Below are 24,649 nucleotides of genomic sequence, written 5' to 3'. Positions count from 1 at the left end.
TACCCCCCCCCCCCCCCCGTAAGCTGGAGCGTGTAGATTTTGGACGCCCAGCTTAGATACATAGGTTTGGAACATCTGAGAGCCAAGTGGCTTAGTAAAACCATCGGCCACTTGATTGGCGGAAGATACGGACTTGCTGTCGCAGAATAAGGTGGCTGGTTTGTCCAGCTGGATGTGCAAGTCTTGTAAGAGATAGAAAAGCCATTGTACCTCACAGACTGTGGCTGCCAAGGCTCTGTATTCGGCTTCGGAGGAACTCCTAGACACTGTCATCTGCTTCTTGGATTTCCATGACACAAGGGTGTCACCTAGAAATACACAATATCCGGTGATGGACCTTCGAGTGTCACCGCATGCTGCCCAATCGGAGTCTGAGAAGACTCTGAGCTGAAGTTGAGAGTTTGAAGTATATAGCAGGCCTTGGCCAGGTGACAGTTTAATGTAACGCAATATACGATGAGCAGCTATTAAGTGTTTATCCGTAGGAAAATCAACAAATTGACTGAGTTGTTGAACGGAATATGCTATGTCTGGGCGTGTGGCAGTAAGGTATAGCATTCTCCCTACCAATCTTCTGAATATACTCGGATCTGCCAGGGGTGTGCCATCATCGCGAGCTAGTTTTAAGCCTTGAACCATGGGGGTTGGTACTGGCTTACTTTCCAGGAAGCCAGCCTCTTCTAAAATGTCCACGGCAAATTTTCGTTGACATAGATTCATGCCTCCATTCACTTTGCTAGCTTCAGTTCCAAGAAAGTAGCCTAGGGGGCCAAAATCTTTAATTTTAAACTCATTGTCTAAGAATCTCTTGACAGATTCGATGATAGATATGCTCGGAGACGAATGGTAGTCAACCTTGCCACCGGAGAGAGTGTGTCAAGGTAATCGATGCCAAGCTGCTGCATATAGCCTTTAGATACGAGCCGTGTCTTATGTCTTTCTATTGTGCCATCGGCTTTCAACTTCACTTTGAAAATCCACTTGCAACCAATGGGAATTTTTCCCGGGGGTAAATCAGTTAACTCCCACGTTTGGTTATCCTATAGGGCTGCAATTTCAGCATCCATGGCCTTCTTCCAACACTCATCTTGTATGGCTTGTTGATAATTTCTTGGCTCCTTAATTGTGGATACTGCCATGGAGAAGGCTTTATGTGAGGGGCTGAGATTGGCATAGGAGATGACCTTCAACAGAGAGTGGGGAGATGTTTTGTAACTCATAATGTCATCACAGTAGTAGTCTTGAAGTTTAGAGGGGGCATTGCGAGACCTGCTAGATCTTCTTGGCTGTGTATTGTGGATGATCACGACAGTGCCCTCACTGCATTCTTCATCAGAGGCAGTATGTAAAGAGACTTCATTGCTTGGCACAGAATGTTCTGGGAGATTTTGTGTGGAAACAGAATCTGTGTGTGCTTCATAGGGATTTGGTTCATCTTGCATTGTAAGCACACCAACACTGCTGTGGGTGTCATTCATCGAATCATCATGACTATGGAGGGTTCCTAGATCAACAGCTTCTTCACAGCTAGTGACAGGAATGTTGGGCAGAGATGGGGTATCCATTTGAGAGGCTTTGTCAGCATGGGCTACTTTGTCAGCAAAGGGAAAATGATTTTCGTAGAAGATCACATCCCTAGATATAAAGGTGGAATTATCTTGTAGATCATAGAGGAGATATCCCTTGATGTGAGCTGGAATACCAATGAGCACACATTGTCTACTGCGAGGTGCCAACTTGTGTCTGCCTTGTGATAGAGTAGCAGCATAACTCAAGCATCCAAAAACTTTCACATTGTCCAGGCTAGGCTCTTTTCCGTGCAACTTTTCATATGGACTAAGCCAAGCAGTGACGGGGGATGGCAACCTATTTATGATAAAAGCAACATGTAAAACACATAATCCCCAAAATTTAAGGGGTAAGTTGGCCTGGAATCTGAGGGCACGAGCCACGTTTAGAATGTGTTGGTGTTTGCGCTCAACTACCGCGTTTTTTGGGGAGTGTTGACACACGATGTTTGGTGAACCATCCCATTTTCATCAAAGAAGTCATTCATGTTGAATTCCCTTCCATTGTGACTTCTTAAAATTTTGATGACTGCTCCATGTTGAGTTTGTACTTGTTTATGGAAGGTTTTGATCATAGCCCTTGTCTCGGATTTGTTCTTCATGAGGTGAACCCAAGTGTATCTAGAGAAATCGTCAACAATAGTTAGAAAGTATCTCTCTCCCCCTAGAGATTCAACCATGAAGGGACCCCAAATGTCAACATGAATTAGATCAAAACATTTATTCGACATGGTGCTGCTTAAAGGAAAAATGGCTCGTTTCTGTTTAGCATAGTGACAAACATTACAAGGCAATTGCTTAGGATAAGAAGCAGAAACATTCTTTATAAGATGGATCTTATTAACGGGAAAATGTCCCAAACGTTTGTGCCAAAGGTCTGCACTATCAACTTTCATCACAGAATTGCTATAGGAACTGATCTTCGGCGGATGACACAGTAGGTACAATCCGTCTTCTTCCCTAGCAAAACCACTGGTCATCCCAACTTTCTGGAGGAGGCACTGGCCATAGTTAAACATCAAAATGTGAGATGAGTCTTGTAGCAATCTACTAACTGAGACAATGTTGAATCTAAAATCCGGAATATGCAACACATTCTTTAGCCACAGATCTTCTGCCAACTTGATATCTCCTTTATGTTGAACAACAACTCTCTCTCCATTAGGCAAGTTCACAGTGGCTCTCTTAACTTCACAACAATTGTTAAAAAATTCTCGAGAGCACACTATATGATCAGTTGCTCCCGAGTCCAAAATCCAAGTGGAAGCACAAAGATTAAGAGAATTTATATGAGAAGTGAAATTGAACTTGCCTTCTGCTTGAACTCCATGTTCTGTAAAATTGGGAATAAGAGAGACGGCAGCAGCAGTAGTAGGGGCCTGGTGTTGATCAACTTGGATTTGTAGCAGGGATATAAGTTTCTGAAGCTGTTCAGAAGTGGTAGCATTGTCCAAGCTAGCAGAAGCTGCCATGGCCGGCTGTTTTCCCTTGGATTTGAACCCCGGAATCCACCCCGGTGGATAGCCGTGCTTCTTATAGCACTTCTCCACGGTGTGACCAATCATTCCACAATAGGTGCATTTAGCATTTCGATTTCCATTGCCTGAGTTCATGTTCCTCTTTCCGTTATAGTAGTTCACTGCTGCTACATTGTTTTCTTCATTGGAGTTGGACTCATTGTGAACGGCATTGGCAAGGCTGAACTGCAGGTTTGAGCTAGTGATGTTCAATTGTCTCTCAAACTTTTCCGCCATGACAAATACCTTGTACATCTCTGGCAAAGGATCAAGCACAAGAATATTAGATTTAAGCGGATTATAGTCATCACTAAGCCTTGCAGGAATCGGATGATCTCGTCTATTTCGCGATCTTTTCTGACGAGATCGACTAGATCACAGGAACATCGGGGATTGCATTTGCAGATCGGAAGGGGACGCAGCTCATTCATCTCTTCCCAAAACGTTCTGCATTTGGTATAGTATTCATTCACCGAGAGACTTCCCTGCTTCAAGTTGTAGATCTCATTCTGCAAAGTTGATATACGATGCGGATCTCGCTGAGAGAATCGCTTTCTGAAATCATTCCAAACGTTTTTTGCGGCTTCCATGTACATCACGCTTTGTGCGATGGATGGATGCACAGTTTTGAATATCCAGGACTTCACCATCAGATTGCACCTTCTCCACGCTTGATAGTTGTTCTGAGTTATGTCCGGCGCCGGTACGGTTCCGTCGATCAGGAACCATTTGTTTTTCACCTCCAATGCGACTTGCATTGAGATGCTCCATGAAGCGTAGTTTGAACTGCCATTGAGTGGAGGACTGACAAGGATGGTGTTCGGATTCTCATTGGAGTTGAGGTACAGAGGATTCTCGACATCTTCAGTCTGATTTCGCTGAGGAGCTATGATTGGTGGAGCATTGATCGGTGGTTGACTCATCCGTGGTTGCGGTGGCTGACTGGCTTCTCCGACGTCGGTAACTGCTCCGGCATAGGATCTCCTCCCTTGCTCTGATACCATGATGGAGATCAGCCAAGGAGATGATCAAAAGGTGCAGAGAGACATTGAGATGAGAAAGGGTTGGCAATTGTTTTCATTAATTCTGTTAGCCGAATACATGAAGAGCATATATACAAAGAAAGGGCGGTAAAAGCAGTTGTAACAACCTAGAGGATCAAAGACAAGAAAGTCCTCGACTAATTCTCATTATACCCTTCTACTACACGCTCTAATACTGCACATAAAATTTAGAATAAAAAGTGAATTAATTTCCTCACCAGATGATCCAAATAATAGCTTAGTTGTTATTTACTTTAAAGAAATTAAAACAAAACTTTGTCGAATCAATTTAAGGTAGGAATGAATTTACAACGATGAAATTAAATACCAAAATAAAACATTTATAAAACAATGCTTTAAGAGAAACAACTAATTACCTCCTCCTCAGATCAGAGCTCATCCTTGGCTGGTTCTTTTGATGCAGCAGAGTCTGTATTGCTACGTATATCCCTATTTTCCTGGATAAAGTCAATAAAGTCCTCTTTTGATCTATCCCCTTCATATTGGACCAAGTTACCACTTGCAGATACGAAGTATAGGGTTGGGAACCCTTCAACTTCAAATCTATTACTCGTAATATCATTTGCAGTTGCATCCTAGGAATATGACAAATGGAAATGAATTTAGCTTCCACATTATGGAACAAACACAATTTTCAAGGATGAAAATTTCTTACCATTTTTGCAATCTTGACATCAGGGTCGTTCTCGAATGAAACTGCAACTTCATCCAAGATTGGAGCCAGTTTCTTGCAGTGGCCACACCAGGGTGCATAGAATTCTATTAGAACTGTAACAATACAAAACATATTTACATATATAATTCTTTTCTGATCCTTACTACAGGCAACAATGCATATCCTCCAACTGAACTAGTGGTCTAGATACACACCATTCTTCCCCGATTAAACACGAAATCTTCCAGGTTATCAGCAACAACCACCTTAATTGGCTCATTGTTGACTTCGGGAATAGGCTCTGATTTTATATATGGCTTCAACTTCCCCTCCTGCAACCATATTTCAAGAAAAATATATTTTCAGACATGGAAGCTAATTGCATAAGCAAAGTCAACTAAAAGTCTAAACTGATAGTTAGACTATACTATACACTTATATTTTATATTATATTACAATCGAGGACCAAGCAATAGAATCACGAGAGCATTACCTTGTAGTCCTTAACCCAAGATGCAATATCATCGGGTTTCACATTTGGCTTCAAATAATTTTTTCCATCATTGGACTGTATTAAGATTACAGGTGCTTGATCCGCTTTCAGTCCAAAGTGCTACAATCCAGATCAAATAATAATCTTTAGCAAATCACAACAGCTGATAAGTAGCATACTAGCTAGATTAGTTTTTAGTAGAAAAATTAGAAAAAGAATGAACAACCGTAAGGACACCAGCAGTGGCCTCTGTATCTCCCAAAAGAAAGCTTATTTCCTTTCTCTCATAACCTGATGCAACCTCATGCATGCAATGTTTATAATCAGCCATGCGTAAAATGTAATAAGCCATGCATGCAAGAAGAGGAAAGCCGCTGGTTCTTTCTTGGCTATAGTTTTGATCCACTGTTGTACCATTGCATGCATATTGATGTTTAACAACTGCTCCTAACTCTCATTCTAGGTTACTCGGGTAGTAAGGTATAACATAATTGACTTGATAACATTGTTTTAGGAACTGCTCCTAGTTCTTGTTCTAGGTTACTAGGTATAACACCATGTCTAATATATATGCACACTACGATGATCATATAATGGATGTATTGTCGGGACCATACCTCATCAGGGGAGAGTTCGAAGAGTTTTTTCATCTACTACACTCTCGATGCCCATACAGTATAGAAATGAAGTTATTAATGTAATGAATTCACGTTTATGTTCACCAAAAAACATAAAGCATCAAGAGAGAGGCTCTCCAGTTTCTGCATCACTGCACACACCTACATACAAATTCAGTATGTCAAAGCTGCAAACTCTCCAAGTGTTCTTAAGATGATAGGTTCAAACTATCCCCCATCCCCACAGATTATGCATGAAGAGAGAGAGAGAGAGGACAAACTGCAATATAACTGGTTAAACACTTAATCATTAAGCAGAGTTATACCTCTTAAATAATTAACACGACCACTAAAATAATCCGTAATGTGAAGTTAAAACTTAGTTTACACTCAACATTGCTGCACATATTGGAGATACTGAGATAATCATTTGGTTGTAATTTGATGTATACTATTGGTTTCAAGCAAAAATAAATAAAGAGATAGCATAGCAAAAAAGTTAAACCAGTTTTTTTTCTAAATTTACCTGAAGAGCAGACTTCAGATCTGTGATCCCTATGCCTCCCTTGTGAAAAGAGAATCAATGAAAGGCTATAATTAGAAATAGCAATAGGAATACTATCTCATTTATGGAAAAATCAGTGTTTGCCTCTTGCTTAGTGTGTGGCATGTATATTATGAAAAGTGTAAGGGTGATGAAACATACACAATAATGCGAGGCTTACATACAAGTAATTTAGTAAAGATTAGGATTGTTTAATTTAGTAATTCAATAACCAGTTAAAATCAAAGGAATAATTTCCCCAGTTCCATTCTTGAAACACAATGGACTTAGACTCAAACACTAGTTCTTCCCTTTCAGAGTGGATTTCCAGATGCCAATACATAGGAAAAGAAATACTTACATCTGAAGAACTCTCAAAAGAAATATCAGCATATGCATGAAAAGATATCACATTAACCTAGACCTTAATCTGCATAATTCATTTCACAAATTTAGTGGAAAAACATGAAATATTAAAGGTGGGGCATAATATACAATATGACATTTGAGTTCAATCCCAAGTGACGTATTATACAACGAACAGATCCTAGGTTCACTACTCGAAACAACGAGAATCTGTCATGAACTTGAGGGGTAAAATGGAGGAATTGAAGGAGGGAATGAGAATGGAAGGTCAGGAGGAGTTGCAGGTTATAAAGCCAAGTGAAGAAGGAAAGTCGAGGGACCAAAACGCTGTCGTTTGGAGCCGGAATTAAGCAATCAGGTCACTTATTTAAACGACAGCGTTTGATAGCAGCCGTTGGGAGCGTTGAAGTTAATAAGCCGAACGACATCGTTGCAAAGTAGCAGTTGGAAGCGGTTGAATGTTCCATCAGACGACGGCGTTTAGAGCATTTCTCAGATGCCAAGCGAGAATGGTGGAGTTTGTTGAAGATTCCTTTGTTTTTTAGCCTAGCTTCTTCTTATTTATTTGAGAATGTTGTTTTCCTTTTTTATGCTTGTTTTTACAGAATTGCTAAGCAATCAAACCCTAAATCCCTTTTTCTCTTGAACCCTAAATCTATTTCTTCTTCCTCTTCACCCCTATTTCTTCTTCCCCTTTACCCCTATTTCTGTTCTGTTCGTGGCAAGTTTGCAGGTCTGTAACAACTGGTATCAGAGCCCACCATGGTTACCACAGCATCAGCAGCCATGGAAGATAGATTAACCAAGCTGGAAGCCTTGTTTTTGGAAACTAATAGCAGCCTTACAGAGGCTAGGCAGGAGATGAGAGACAGTAACCAAGAATTGAAGGACCATATGCAAGCTTGGAAAGATGAGATTGTGGAACTCCTGAGGCTCAATAGGCCCCCTCCACCCCCCGAGCCTTCTTCAGTCCATGGTCAGGCTCAAACATCCCATGCCAGTCCAGGAGAGGAAGGATCTGATCTAGGCAGGAGGCCTGGCAAGGAGCCTGCAGTTGATGGCCTCACTAAGCCACATGAGGTGTCTGATGATGAGGAAGGACTGAGAGAGAATCAGTATGGACCCCACATGCACCCCTTGAGAGCTGAGAGACCTTGGATTCCAAGGAGAGTCCATTTCAATCCCAGACCTGGCCTGAACAACCAAGCTGGTGAACAAACAATGAGGTATAAGCATGAATTTCCTGTTTTTGATTATGATAACCCAAGGCTGTGGGTGGTGAGGTGTGACAGATTTTTTATGCTAGCTAGAATCCCCAGAGATGAAGTGATGCATGTTCTATGTGTCAATTTAACTGGAAAGGCATCTATGTGGTATGAAACTTATTTGAATAGTCTGAGAGAAGGTTTTCAGTGGACCTTGTTTGCTAGGGCTATCTGCAAAAGATTTTGTGATAACCATGCAGATGTAATGGAGGAATTCTCCAACTTCAAACAATGGGGGAGTGTGGTAGAGTTTTCTGACAAATATGAGGAGTTTAAGGGGCCACTATTGCAGAGTTATCCCACATTAACTGACTAATACTCTTTGGATAGTTTTGTGGTGAGACTGAAACAACAGCTGAGATGTTTTGTAAGGACCTCTAGGCCTGCTAATTTGGAGGATGCTATTTGGCTAGCAAAGCAGTTTGAAAAGGGATTGAGAGTGAGTGAGCCTTCCAGAAACAACCCCACTAGCATCCCAAAATCATCCTACAACACCCAAAGAACCCCATTCCATAACCAAAGAACCCAATCTAACCCCAGAACCTACTCACCTAAACAGAATGAGCCAAGCAGAAACCAACCCCACCAAGTACCAGCCAAAACTACATCGTCCAACACCCTTCAATCCAATGCCAGGACCCCTGAGATCACTAAGCTCAGGGACCAACTTAGAGAGCAAAACAGATGTTATAGGTGCTCTGACCCATGGAGCCCTGGGCATAAGTGCAAGAGTCCCACTTTTAATATCTTAGAAGGAGTGGAAAACCAAGAAATAGAAGAGGACAGTATGGGAAACCAGATGGATGAGGATGAGATTGAGAATATACCTGAGGATGAGGCAGTGGAAGTCACTCTTAATGCTGTCATTGGAGGGGAAGGCATGAACACCATTAAGTTATTAGGCTTAATTGGCAAGCAGGTGGTAGTGATTCTGGTGGATAGTGGGAGTACCCACAGCTTTGTGGACCCCAAGGTATTGGATCAGAGGGGAATTGTTGCTGAAAAAACTGAAAGCCTTAAAGTCACAGTAGCTAATGGGGAGACTTTGGGGTGTGACTCAGTTTGCAAAGGTTTAGAATGGCAAGTACAGAAAGAGCAATTTAAGAAGGACTTAAGAGTTTTGAAGTTAGGGGGATGTGATATTGTCCTTGGGATGGATTGGATAGACACTTATGCTCCAATTCAACTGCACACAAGGCCTCCTGGAATCTCATTTTATAAAGATGGCAAGAAGGTATTGTTGAAGGGTCTGACCAAGAAAATTGTGTTGCAACAGGCCTCAAAAAAAGAGATTAGAAGATGGAAGAAGGAGGGAGTGCAAGGGTACCTCCTACAAGGTATGATTCAAGCCATTAACCCATCTGAGAGTACAGAACCACACCACACTGAGCTTACTGCCATTCTACAAGAATATCAAGAGATTTTTGATGAACCTAAAAGCTTACCTCCTTCAAGGCCATTGGATCATGAGATCCCATTAATTCCAGGGGCTAAATCTGTGAACACTAAACCCTATAGATACTCTTACCTATAGAAGAATGCAATAGAACAAATGGTGGATGAAATGTTAACTGCTGGGATTATATCACACAGTTCCTCTCCATTTGCCTCTCCAGTTTTGTTGGTTCCAAAGAAAGACAATACATGGAGGTTTTGTGTGGATTATAGAGCTCTTAATGGGATAACTACTAAGAATAAGTTCCCTATTCCATTGATAGAGGACCTCTTCTCAGAATTAGCTAATGCTAGGTTCTTCACTAAACTGGATCTGAGGGCTGGATACCACCAAGTAAGAATGAAGAAGGGGGATGAGTATAAAACTGCTTTTAGATCACACCAAGGCCTATATGAATTTAATGTGATGCCTTTTCGCCTAACTAATGCACCAGCAACTTTTCAGGCCCTCATGAATCTAGTTTTCAAGCCCTTGATTAGAAAGACAGTTCTAGTGTTCTTTGATGATATTCTGATCTATAGTCTTTCATTGGAGAGTCACTGGAAACATCTAAGGGAAGTGTTGTCACTAATGAAGAGAAACCAGCTATTAGCCAAGCTTAGTAAGTGTTCATTTGCTAAGAAGGAGGTGGAGTACTTGGGACACATAATTTCTGAGGATGGGTTGCAGACTAATCCAGGTAAATTGACTGCTGTATCTGCTTGGCCTAACCCGGCTACAATCAAGGAATTGAGGGGCTTCTTGGGACTTACAAGCTACTACAGAAGATTCACTAAGTCTTATGGAACCATTAGCAGACCTCTCGCTGATATGTTGAAGAAGAATGCTTTCCAGTGGAGTTCAGAATCAGAAATGGCATTTGAACAGCTCAAAAAGGCCCTATACTCAGCATCAGTCCTTGCCCTACCTGATTTTAATAAAAACTTTGTTGTGGAGGCTGATGCTTGTTACAAAGGCATGGGGGCAGTTCTCATGCAGGAAGGGAAGCCAATAGCCTACTATAGCAAGGGATTTGGTCCTAAGCATCTTGGCTTGTCCATATATGAAAAAGAGTACTTATCCATTATCAATGCCATAGATAAGTGAAGATCCTATTTGTGTGGGAGGCATTTTGTTATCAAGACTGACCACCAGAGTCTCAAGTTCTTGCTGGAACAAAAAATCACCACAGCTATGCAACAAAAGGCCTCACAAAGTTATTGGGACTAAGTTATGAAATTCAGTATAAAAAGGGAAATGAGAACTGTGTGGCTGATGCTTTGTCCAGAAGAGAGCATGAGAAGCAAGCTGACCTGAAGGCTATCTCAGTTGTTAGGCCTCTATGGAAGGAAGAGATCCTGAAAAGTTATGAGGAAGATGAATTGGCCACTAGAGTCTTGACTGAGCAGGTGATTGTGGCAGATCCAGAATCTCAGTTCACCATCAGTGAGGGACTGATCAAATATCAAGGCAGGCTGTATGTTGGTGGCACAGAGGAATGGAGAAAAAGGATAGTGGAGCAGATGCACAATTCTCCCATGGGGGGCCATTCTGGGCAACAAGTTACCTATCATAGGCTTAGGCAAATATTTTACTGGAAGGGTATGAAGAAGGAAGTGATTGAAACAGTCAAGAGTTGTGATGTTTGTCAAAGATGTAAGGAAGAAAATACAGCCTACCCTGGACTGTTACAACCCTTGCCTATTCCAGAACAGGCTTGGCAATGCATATCTATGGATTTTGTAGAAGGACTGCCTAAGACACAAGGGAAAGATATCATCATGGTCATAGTGGATAGGTTTACCAAGTATGGGCACTTCTTGGCCCTATCACATCCATTCACAGCTGAAATGGTGGCTGACCTATTCATGGAAAACATCTATAAGCTTCATGGCTTACCTTAGGATATAGTCAGTGACAGGGACAAGATATTTGTGAGCAAATTTTGGAAGGAGATATTCAAGCTGATGCAGGTTAAGTTGAGCATGACTTCTTCCTATCAGCCTCAGTCAGATGGTCAAACTGAGAGGGTGAACAGGTGTGTTGAAACATATTTAAGGTGCATGGTCTTCCATAGGCCCAAAACTTGGCTCAAGTGGCTACACTTAGCAGAATATTGGTATAACACCAATTTTCACACATCCCTCAAGTGTTCTCCCTTCCAGGCCCTATATGGTTACACTCCACTCTATTTAACCTTTAAGGTATTCTTAGAAGGTGAAGGACAGGACTGGTTTAGAGAAAGAGCTGTGATGATTGCCATTCTTAAGGAAAATCTCTCAAAAACCCAAGCCAGGATGAAAGAACAAGCAGACAGGCATAGAATTGAAAGAAGCTTTGAGGTGGGAGATTGAGCATATCTCAAAATACAGCCTTACAAACAATCTTCTATGGCTGTGAGATCCAACCTCAAACTAACAGCTAGGTTCTATGGGCCTTTTGAAGTAATTGAAAAGATTGGGCCAGTAGCATACAAGTTGAGACTTCCTGGGGAGGCTGCAATCCATCCTGTATTCCATGTTTCCTTGCTAAAGAAAAGAGTGGGGGATGGAGTTATGGCACAGTCAGAGCTACCCTCCACTGACTTAGAAGGCATGATTCTCACCCAGCCTATAGCAGCCCTGCAGAAGAGGTTGATTAAGAAGAACAATGCAGCTGTGGTAGAAATCCTTGTGCAGTGGGCAAACTTACCTCCAGAGGCTGCCACATGGGAAAATTATCACCACATCACCAAGCAATTTCCCAACTTTGATCCTTGGGATCAAGGATCTGGTGAAGGAGGGGGTAATGTCATGAACTTGAGGGGTAAAATGGAGGAATTGAAGGAGGGAATGAGAATGGAAGGTCAGGAGGAGTTGCAGGTTATAAAGCCAAGTGAAGAAGGAAAGTGGAAGGACCAAAACGCTGTCGTTTGGAGCCGGAATTAAGCAATCAGGTCACTTATTTAAACGACAGCGTTTGATGGCAGCCGTTGGGACCGTTGAATTTAATAAGCCAAACGACGTCGTTGCAAAATGGCAGTTGGAAGGGGTTGAATGTTCCATCAGACGACGGCGTTTAGAGCATTTCTCAGATGCCAAGCGAGAATGGTGGAGTTTGTTGAAGATTCCTTTGTTTTTTAGCCTAGCTTCTTCTTATTTATTTGAGAATGTTGTTTTCCTTTTTTATGCTTGTTTTTACAGAATTGCTGAGCAATCAAACCCTAAATCCCTTCTTCTCTTGAACCCTAAATCTATTTCTTCTTCCTCTTCACCCCTATTTCTTCTTCCCCTTTACCCCTATTTCTGTTCTGTTCGTGGCAAGTTTGCAGGTCTGTAACAGAATCCTTCTCATAGTTCCTCATGATGTAGGAAAAATTGGAACAAATTACTAGTGACTGAGTACCGTTAATACAAATAAACATATTTTTTGAATTCAAAATTGTAATAACACCTCAAAAACTATAAATTGGTACTGAGTAACGACGAATTCGTACCCAAATATATATCGATGCAGTCCATAGCTTCAATTCCATCATCTAAGCAGAAGAAATTTGAACAAAAAGGTCAGAGTGAAGAGAGAGAACAGAGAGCAACAAAACGCAGGAGGGGAAGGAAATGGACTAAGCAAAGTCAATTGTAGCTGAGTGACTCACCGGTTATGAATGCAATTCGACGTTGATTCTTAGGTTCTTCGTCCCATCTCTCTCGGTTAGGGTTTTAGTTGGAGCGGGAAAAAAATGTTCAGAGGCGCGGAAGAAGACAGATCTGAGAAGACATATTACTCTGCTACAGACGCGATTCCGGCGGAGAAGACACAATGAAACCGTCGCAAGCTCTTGAGCTCTGGAGAGCTTCTCCGTCGCAGAGAGAAGAGAAGCCTGAAAGAGGGGAGAATATTTTGAGAGAAAAAAGGCGTAAATATTTAATTAATTTTTTTAAAGCATGAGCGCGTCCAAAGTGATACAACTTTGGACGCCGATTATTTTTTAAAAAATAACGCGCGATAATAGGCGTCCAAAGTTCTATAACTTTGGACGCCTAGTCTTTTTAATTTAAAAAAAAATAAAAAATAAATTATATAGTGGCATTTTAATTACAAAAATGCCACGGCACTACACTTTAGGCGTCCAAAGATCAAACTTTGGACGCGAATTATTCGATTTTATTGATGTTTTTTGTATTAGTGTAAGGGAGTTCAATTCCCTTTTAAGGGAAAGTTATTAAATAATTAGTTTAGGTTAGAGGCCGTAACACGGGGTGTTACAAAGAGAGTCAACAGAGACTCAAGAAAGAGAGTCAACAGAGACTCGAGTATGAGAGTCAATATAGACTTGATAAAAAGAAAGAGAGTCAAGAGAGACTTGAGAAAGTAACAAAGAAACCTCCACAGAAAGTACTTTATTTATTATTTGAGTGTATGATTATATTGTTGCACTAGATTGCATAAGAGTATGTGTGTATTGTTGCACTAGATTGCATATGAGTATGAGTATATTGTTGAACGAGATTGCATAAGAGCGTGAGTATATTGTTGCACTATATTGCATATGAGTATGATTATATTATTGCACTAGATTGCATATGAATATGAGTATATCGTTGCACTAGCTTGCATAAGAGCATGAGAATATTGTTGCACTAGATTGCATAAGAGTGTGATTATATTGTTGCACGAGATTGCATAAGAATATGAGTGTATTGTTGCACTAGATTGCATAAGAGTATGATTATATTGTTGCACGAGATTGCATAAGATTATGATTATATTGTTGCACTAGATTGCACGAGAAGCATGATCATACTGTTATACACGATTGTATACGAATAGAGCATCGTAAAAGATTGTTTTATAAGAAGTTTAACTTGAGACATTCCTTGAGCATGATTATTGTGATGTAGTAGAAGTTCTGCTTAATAAGTTATGTGATAAGAGTGTGATAGCATGTGAACACCTGTTATATGATCTTTAAACATGATCCTATCTGTAAGCATGAATTGCTTGATAAGCTACTTGAGAAGTCTATATGTTGGTAAATCTATGTGATCAGTCTTATACATGTATAACTTATATATGTATATGACTGATCACATATAATATAAGTATACCAGTTGATAGTTAGTTGGAGCCCCGGTTTAGACTTAGCTTTATCTTCCCGTACTTAGCTTATTTGGCCTGTGAGCCACTTGGGATATTAATGACTTTTGAATAGTTAGTTTTGTTTAAGCCTATGCATCCAGGTTGGGATGACCTAGATGTGGCATGACATCCCCGTACACTTATGTTAACTTTCGTAGTTTTATATTATGATGGTTAGACTTTATCTGGTTTCCTAAGTTTGAATGCTTTAAATTTATGTCTTGTTTTGGGGGTGTTACAGTGTACATATTGATGTACTAAACCTTTTCCACGTCTAATCCAAATGGCACACACAAAATGCTTACATGGTATCCCTGTTAAGTTCCACTTTCTACAGCTACAAGTACCCCTGAAAAAATCAACACAATGCTGCTCTATCCCCCTAACATTGACATGCACTTAATCTCAAATAAGTTTTCATCACTTTGAGCCCCTAAACACCCACTTGCAGCATTCTCAACTACAACTATCCTTTTCATAATGTTAGGACAGAAAGGTTCTTTCCATTTCATAGCTTTCTGTTTACTTTCAAACAACTTTGCCATCAATCATTTCCTAATAGTTTCTACACAAGAAATCAGTGGTTGTTCCCTTGCATCTAATATAAATGAATTTAAACTTTCAGAAATATTGTACGCTAAGGCATCACTTTTAGCAAAGGGAGTGAAATGAGACCTCAACCATTTTGAAGGGTGTTTATCTCATAGCCATTGATATGCCTCTTAAAGGGAAACAAAGCAACAAAAAGGGGAAAAAGACAAAACGAATTGGGGTCCCTATGCCATCAATAATTTCCTAATAGTTTCTACACAAGAAATCAGTGGTTGTTCCCTTGCATCTAAAATAAATGCATTGAAACTTTCAGAAATATTGTTAACTAAGGCATCACTTTTAGCAAAGGGAGTGAAATGAGACCTTAACCATTTTGAAGGGTGTTTATCTCATAGCCATTGATATGCCTCTTAAAGGGAAACAAAGCAACAAAAAGGGGAAAAAGACAAAGCAAATTGGGGTCCCTATGGTCCACACCATTTACATTTCAATACGCAAACAATTTTTTTAATAACAAAGGGAGATGTACAACATTTAATAAAGTGAAACAACAACCCCACCATTATTCAAAGCATATGTATATCAAACAACAGACATCCAATGACATGTACAGAATCTTTAAAGCAACTCAACTTGCACTTATTTAATTCAATATATACACAAAACTCAAAAACTATATATTCAAGCTGTAGAAACGATAATGGAGGAAAAAATACTCTTCTGTTTATAATCTAGCTAATTTCAGTCTATATATACACGTACATAGCTTCCTACACTATGGCCTAAATCTAAGCAAATCAATTAAATAAGTAAATACAATATTTACATAATATAATCAATTATAAATAAGTAAACATAATATTTACATAATCAGTCAAATATTTTGGTAGCATAATTTCTTCCTAAGATTGCTCACGCCAACACTCCCCCTCAAGTTGGTGAATATATGTCAATCATTCCCAACTTGTATAGTGAGCTTTGAAACTCTTTTCCAGATACAGCCTTTGTTAGGACATCTGCTAGTTGATCTTTTGATGTGACAAATGGAAGAGAAATTGTACCTTTGTCAAGATGATCTTTGATGAAGTGCCGATCAACTTCCACATGTTTAGTTCTGTCATGCTGAACAGGGTTATTTGCAATTGCTACGGCTGCTTTGTTATCACATAATAGCGTCATTGGTTTTGACGGACAGATACCAAGATCGTGTAGGATACGTTTTATCCATAGCAACTCACATATACCTTGAGCCATTCCGCGAAACTCTGCCTCTGCACTTGATCTTTCTACAACCTTTTGTTTTTTGCTTCGCCATGTTACCAGGTTACTCCCAACAAATGTAAAATATCCCGATGTAGATTTTCGATCAGTTTGACTTCCAGCCCAATCTGCATCTGTGTATCCCTTAACTTCTAGATCTCCATTTTTTGAAAAAAATAATCCTTTTCCTGGAGAAGATTTTAAGTATCGTAGGATCCGATATACAGCTTCCATGTGGTCTTCGCTTGGTGCATGCATGAATTGACTAACAATACTTACTGCATATGCAATGTCAGGACGTGTATGCGATAAGTATATTAATCTCCCAACTAATCTTTGATACCTCTCCTTATTGGTTGGAGTTTGATCTTGTTGAATGGCTAATTTGTGATTCACTTCGATGGGAGTTTCAACAGGTTTACAATCAAGCTTACCAGTTTCTGCTAGTAAGTCTAACACATACTTACGCTGGCAAAGAGAGATTCCGTAGCTTGATCTTGCAACTTCAATGCCTAAGAAATATTTCAAGTGCCCAAGGTCTTTAAGTTCAAACTCAGTTACAAGGTTTTCTTGCAGGGCAGTCATTTCAATTGTATCATTTCCTGTAACAATCATATCGTCAACATACACAATAAGAGCAGTTACCTTTTCATAACCTTGCTTGATGAAGAGTGTATGATCAGCATCACTTTTTTTGTATCCAATCTTCTTCATGAAAGTTGAGAGCCTTCCAAACCATGCTCGAGGGGATTGCTTCAATCCGTATAAGGCCCTTCTTAGCTTGCATACTTTGCCATCACAATTTATGCCTGGAGGAGGATCCATGTATACTTCTTCTTCCAACGTCCCATTAAGAAATGCATTTTTAACATCAAATTGTCTTAGAGGCCACTCCCGATTTGCTGCTATAGAAATAAGTACACGTATGGTGTTTATTTTTGCTACAGGAGCAAAAGTATCTCCATAATCAATCCCGTACTTCTGTGTGTACCCTTTAGCAACAAGCCTTGCCTTGTAGCGATCTATGATTCCATTTGGACTGAGTTTGACTGTAAAGATCCACTTGCACCCTACTGTTTTCTTCCCCACGGGTAGCGATACAAGATCCCATGTATGATTTGTTTGCAAGGCTTCCATTTCATCATTCATAGCTTTCTTCCATTTTGAATCCAGTAATGCTTCCTGCACATTACTAGGAATAGAAACAGGGGATATTTGATTTATAACAAGTGCATGCGATTTTGACAAACGATGAGAGGAGGTATAATTGTTGATGGAATATTTCTTCTTAGCTTTAAAATCAGGATCATATTGAATTTTCGGAATCCCTCTGTTTATCCTAATTGGATATCTTGATTCATTTGTGAGAGGAGTTGAGTCGAGTATTATAGGAGATAAAGGCAAAGATGTTACCTGAGGAAACACATTCGGAGATGAAGGTAAAGATGTTACCTGAGCAGACACACTTGGAATTTCTGTGGTTGTTGGTGTGTCCTGGGAAGTTGTACAATCTTGGTTCTCAAGAGTGCCATTAATAATCTCGGGAATCCCGGCTTGTTCAACATCTGGTTCATCTAGTTGCAAATCAATCCCGGCTTGTTCATGAAAAAATTCATGAGTGTTGTCTTCACTTAAATTAAGTGTTTTCTCCCCCTGAAGAGAGCACTCATGTCCACCGAAAAAAGGAAGGTCTTCATGGAATGTAACATCTCGAGTTACATACATTTTATTTCCAATAGGGTCATAACACCTATACCCCTTTTTAAAGACTGCATATCCAACAAATATGCAACGGACAGCTCGTGGATCTAGTTTTCCTGCTACCTTGTGTATATATGCAGTGCAACCAAACACACGGGGTTCAAGATTTGGCTCGACCGGTGCTGAAACAAGTTCGTGGAGTTTTTGGTATGGAGTTTTGAAATCAATGACTCGCGATGGAGTTCGATTGACAAGATATGCAGCAGAACGAACAGCTTCGCCCCAATATTCTTGAGGCACTTTCATTCCAAACAAGGACGCTCGAACAACCTCAAGTATTTGGCAATTTTTCCGTTCTGCCAAGCCGTTTTGTTGTGGCGTACCAGTACATGAAGTTTGGTGTCGAATCCCATTCTCTTGACAAAAAATCTTCATGTCAGAGTTTATGTACTCCCCACCATTATCAGATTGAAGAACTTGAATTCGGCATTGATATTGAGAGGCCACCATTTTATATAGATCCTGAAATACAGAACAAACATCTCCCTTGTTTCGTAGGAGAGAGATCCATATCATACGAGTACATTCATCAGTAAAAGTCACAAAATAACGAGCACCAGATAAAGTAGGGACTTGAGCAGGTCCCCAAATATCCGAGTGGATAGTCATAAAAGGTGTATTATTTTTATTATAACTAGGCTGATAAGAAATTCTATGGCTCTTTGCCATTTCACAAATGTCACAATTAAATGTAGAATTTCTATGTAAAAACAAACTTGGTTTTAATTTGCGAAGATAATTAAATGAAAGGTGACCAAGACGGCGATGCCACAGCCATGCCATATCTTCGTTTCCTTGCTTCCCTCCGGTAGTATTTGCTTGACCAGGCATCTTATTGTTTGTAAGGTTCAAATCAAGAAAGTATAAATTTCCACGTCTAATACCACAACCAAGAGTCTGTTGTGTTGCAATATCCTGAAAAATACATTTGTTAGGTCCAAAAATTACATTATAGTTTAAAGCTTTTGTAAGTTTGCTAACAGATAACAGATTGGAAGAAAGAGAAGGGACTACAAGTACAGTATCAAGATTAATAGAATTTGACACATGTACTGGTCCTTCACCAGTAACGAGTGCAACTCCTCCATTTGCGGTAAGTATGTGAGGTTGAGTTGAAGAACGAATAGAGGAAAGATGGGTAGAGTCATTTGTCATGTGATCAGTGGCACCTGTATCAATAATCCATGTATTATTTATAGTAAGAAAAGTTATAGACAGACCTGAATCGTCAGTCTTGGCAAAATGTGCTGCAACTGTATTTGGAGGAGATGTAATCACTCCCTCATCTGTTGTGGTAGTAATAGTAGCTTGTCCAATTTTCTTCCGAGGTTTTTTTTTGTAAAATCCCACCATTCAGGATACCCGATAATTTCATAGCAACGTTGTTTGGAATGTCCCTCCTCACCACAATGAGTGCAAATATAGTTATTTGCTTTAGTGCCAGATTTTTTACCTTTAGCTTGATGGGAATTTGCAGGACGTGTGCGGGCGGTCAAGTGAACCATGCTATCTGAGTGAACTTTAGGTTCCTCCATAGTTTGTCTCTGGTTGTGATCTTTACGAACATACGCGTAGCATGACTCTAGATCTAGAGGTGGGTCTTTTCTCAAAATTTCACTTCGAGCTTGATTGAATTCTGGGTCAAGACCAGCCAAGAAAATATGAACTCGAAGTCTAGTCACATGTTTGTGAAACTTAATGATTATATCAGCGTCATCTTCTTGTGTTTGAACACGAGCATCAATTTCCTGAAATAGGCCTATCAGTTCATTATAATATAAAGATAAGGGTCTACCATTTTGATGAGTAGTAAATGATCTCCGATTCAGTTCAAAGATTTGTGTTTCATCTGAGCCATCATAAAATGTCTTTGTAACTGCTTCCCATATTTCTTTGGCTGTTTGTAGACGAATGAATCGTTGCATCAAGAGCGGACTCATAGAGTCAATAAGCCAACTCTTAACCCGGTTATTATCAATAAGCCATGTTTCTAATTGCTTGTCATCTGCTGTTGGCTTTGGAGTTGTGCCGGTAAGAAACCCGGATTTGTTTCGAGCTCCAATACGCATCTCCATAAGTTGAGACCATAATGGATAATTTGTATCATCTAAGATGATTCCGGATGGGAAGGGAGTATTGTCTTGGACAATGATTCGAGGTTCATGAGGAATAATAGAAGAGGATGGGATGTTTTCAGTCATGATTGCAGAAAACAAAATTCAGTTTCTACATTCACAAATGCTCTGATACCATGTAGAAACGATAATGGAGGAAAAAATACTCTTCTGTTTATAATCTAGCTAATTTCAGTCTATATATACACGTACATAGCTTCCTACACTATGGCCTAAAGCTAAGCAAATCAATTAAATAAGTAACTACAATATTTACATAATATAATCAATTATAAATAAGTAAACATAATATTTACATAATCAGTCAAATATTTTGGTAGCATAATTTCTTCCTAAGATTGCTCACGCCAACACAAGCAACAAGCAGAAGAAATAAACCTATTTCATAACCTACCACACATTAACAAAACACCCATAACTAATAATTCGATTTTACCTAGGGTTTTGCAATTATTCTGTTCACTACATACACACAACACTCAAATTTACATAGGGTTTTGCAATTATTCTGAAACCACATGTACATCCAACAAGCCACAACAAATTAAACCTATTTCATAGCCTACCACACATAAAAATCCAAATTTACCTGGGGTATTGTTGTCCCCTTGTTTGACCCCATCCATTGTGCTTGATCACTTCGTCCTCACCTTTTAAAATCAATGCCGAACTACAACTTCGTGTGGGTCTTCCAATTACATAGCGGTTGGTTCGAATTAGGTAACAAACGATTCGATTTAGGTTGACATCAACTTTGAACTGATTAGGGTTACAGTTGTCTTCGAACTACTAAGCTTCGTTCTAAGTTTCTTGAGTACAACTTCGTTTAAGTTGTTGTTTAGATGTCAAAAAACATTTTTCTAGGATTAGAAGAAGACCGCATAAAAAGACCGCTTTACCCTTCGGTCAATTAGACGGTTAAGAGACATATTCACTGACAGAAGATCAAAAGTGTCCAACGACCAATAAGTGTTGCTATTACTTGACAATTTTAATTATGGATGATGAAAACTGTCCACACCCCAATATCTCTAGGGCCAAAATTTGAGTTGACTCTTTTTAGTTTTATTGGTTTATTATCTGTGTCCAAAGTGCGAGAGCATGGGACGCAGATAATCTTTCTAAAAATGCGGTGTGACAATCTGCGTCCGAAGTTCTCAAACTTTGGACGCCGATTGTCCAACTTAAAAAAAATAAAAAATAAAATAAATAGTGACATGTTAATTACAAAAATGTCACCACCCTCCACTTTACGCGTCCAAAGTTTAAACTTTGGACGCAGATTGTTAGATTTTGTTTTTATCTTTTTTGTACTAGATTTCTCTAACCTTAAATCTCTAACTGATGTCTTCTACCCTAAAATCTTGATTTTCTTGTTTAAGTATTTTCTTCATTGTGACTCAAATTTCTAATTAAATCCTCACATTTTTTACACTATTGTTTTAGTATTGTTGTTAGTTTAGTAGCAACAAGATTTTCAAATTTAACTCTTTATCGGAATTGTTTTTAGACTTTCTGGATCAGCTAATATGGGAAAGACAACTTTCACCCTAGTACCTCTTTGAGCAATGGCCATGGATGTTCTTGTAAATGTTGAGTTACATCAGTTATTATTCTTCATCCTTGATGCTTTCTGTAGCTAGATGCATTATTAAGTTTGTTATATGGTTATGTGGTATTCAGTCAAACTAAAAAATTCAATTCAATCCAAACACAATATAATGAAATGGTATATTCATGAATGAATTATCTTCAACCATATGAAATGTGTAAATGTTTTTCACCAAATATATTACCAACTTGCAACAATATATATATATATATATATATATATATATATATATATATATATATATATATATATATATAAACCAAAAAACAATAAGCTTCAAACCAATTAACTAAATTTTCAATTGTATATTCATGAATGAATTATCTTAAACCATATGAAATGTGTCTATATATATATATATATATATATATATATATATATATATATATATATATATATATATAAACCAAAAAAACAATGAAGCTTCAAACCAATTAACTAAACATTTTGTCATAGCCATTAGATGAGGGTACGGTGCCTATCATAAGCACCAGGGCCGTATTTTAAGTTTTGGTGGCCCTGTTCTGGTAAATAAATGTGGTCCTACCAAAATTGCAATTTTTAAAATCGATACATGCAAGTTTCGAACCTTTGACCTCCGAGTTAAAATACAATAAAAACACATTCTTACCATCTCTTCATGGAACCTTTTAAATTTAATTGAAAACTTTTAATTTTTATTTCTAAACTAGCTAGGTAAAAATTAAATATTGGACCTCTAAAATTTGGGGCCCCTCTAAAATTGGGGGCCCTGTGCGGTAGCCCAACGTAAGATTTACCATTGGTTAATTAACATCCAAAATCTCTCTATAAATTCTCCGAATCACTAAGCCAAAGATGCATCATAGCCCCAAGTTTCCTCTTACACATTAACTGGATGTCCATATATATATATGGGGCCTTGAGAGATGATTATATTATATTATCAGATCAGATCAATTGCATTAATGCTAACAAAAATGAAGGCCTTTAACCTCATCACACTAGCAGTTGTATTGCTTCTCTTGGGAGAAGCACAATTTTCGTTGGCTGCTTGCGACGCGAAGCAGCTCGACCCTTGCTTTAGCGCCTTAACGCTCAATGCCAACCCATCACCACTCTGCTGCGAGAGGCTTAATCAACATAAGCCTTGCTTCTGCGAATACGTCAAGAGTCCCACTCTGAATGAGTATATCATCAAGTCCCCAGCTGCCAAGAAAGCCAATGAACTCTGCAAGGTTACAATTCCCAAGTGCTGAGAAAACCTCCATTTCACTTCATCATATCAATCCCGCCCGTCTATGTGTGCGCTATATTAATACTAACAATAAACACCTTTCTCTTTCTCTTTCTATTTTTAATTTTACTATGTCTTAGCTTGAATATTAAATTCATAGACTGCTTGGTTATGATCTGTGTACTAGTTATATGTCATCATTTGTATATATAAATGAATACAGTACCCTCCCCTAAAAATGGGGGTCTTGTCTATTAGTTAAATTTAGACCAAGTTTTATTTAAATTATTATATATGTACAAATAAAAAATAAAAATGTAAAATAATTTTTTTTTTTTTTGTCAAAATAAGATGCATAAACATTCTATAAAGAAAAGAAATACAATTCAAAATTTATCTTAAAAGCGACACTTTTATTGTATATTTATATACAAATTTTTTTGTCAAAATTTAAATATCAATTTCTTCTAATGTTGTATTTTCAATTTCATTTAAAACAACCTTTTGAATTCTATAAACATTATTATAAAGCATAAAAGCAATAGATTATATCTAGCTTTAAGAAAAAACAAATGGACCCCAAAACTTGGGTGTCACATGTTGTCGCCCTAATCAGACATGTCCATGGACAACCTTGTGAAATAGATTCCATTATCCTTTATGGTCATTTCTCTAATTTACATCTATTATTGACATATATAATTGCTTTTGATTCTTCAATATAACAACATTTTCACTTTCAGTCATTTAACGTTTACAAATTGATCAAATTTCATCTAAACGTTTGAAATATCACATTTACACCAAACATCATCCATCTTTCATATGAGAAAATATAATACATAGTTTGTTTAGAAATAAAAACTAAAAGTTTTCAATTAAACTTAAAAGGTTTCATGAATAGATGGTGAGAATGTGTATTTATTTATTGTATTTTAACTTGGAGGTCAAAGGTTCGAAACTAACATGTATTAGTTTTCAAAATTGTGATTTTGTAGGGCCACATTTATTTACTAGAACAGGGCCACAAAAACTTAAAATATGGCCCTGAGAACATAGAATACATTTTAGACTAAATTTAGTTATGTTCAAAAGGTTAGGGGTAAGAACTAAAAACTAATCAAAACAATACTTCTCTTATCTCTTATTTATACTATTAATAAAAATAAAATCGTGATGTGTAGTTTCCCGCCCAAACTTTTATTAATAAATAATAATATGGTTATTTTGCATAATTACAGCTTCATTGTACAATATACACTCAAATATGTGAAATGTTATTCAGTTTCATTTTATATACACTGCAGTTTCATTTTATATACACTGCAGTTTCATTTAACTATAACTACAGTATCATTTTGATATAGCTGCAGTGTCGGTTTAGATATATTGTAGTGTCAATTGGTGTTTAATACACCAAACAAGCGGACTCCGTTAACTATAACGGCGGGCTGTTTCTTTACTTAAAGAG

At 38.4% G+C, this 24,649-nt stretch overlaps 1 long non-coding RNA gene across 1 annotated transcript; it reads right to left on the bottom strand.

The window, feature by feature from the left end:
- Positions 1 to 5,045: 5,045 nt before the first annotated feature.
- On the bottom strand, positions 5,046 to 5,601 carry LOC109164484. Its single transcript, XR_002051410.1, has 3 exons — positions 5,524 to 5,601; positions 5,298 to 5,417; positions 5,046 to 5,136 (listed from the first exon to the last, which is right to left on the bottom strand). It is a non-coding gene; the product is annotated as an uncharacterized LOC109164484 (long non-coding RNA).
- Positions 5,602 to 24,649: the final 19,048 nt, after the last annotated feature.

This window comes from Ipomoea nil, unplaced genomic scaffold, assembly GCF_001879475.1.
Source record: "Ipomoea nil cultivar Tokyo-kokei standard unplaced genomic scaffold, Asagao_1.1 scaffold3065, whole genome shotgun sequence".
Taxonomy (NCBI): Eukaryota; Viridiplantae; Streptophyta; class Magnoliopsida; order Solanales; family Convolvulaceae; genus Ipomoea; species Ipomoea nil.
This window is presented reverse-complemented; position numbering and strand designations above follow the sequence as displayed.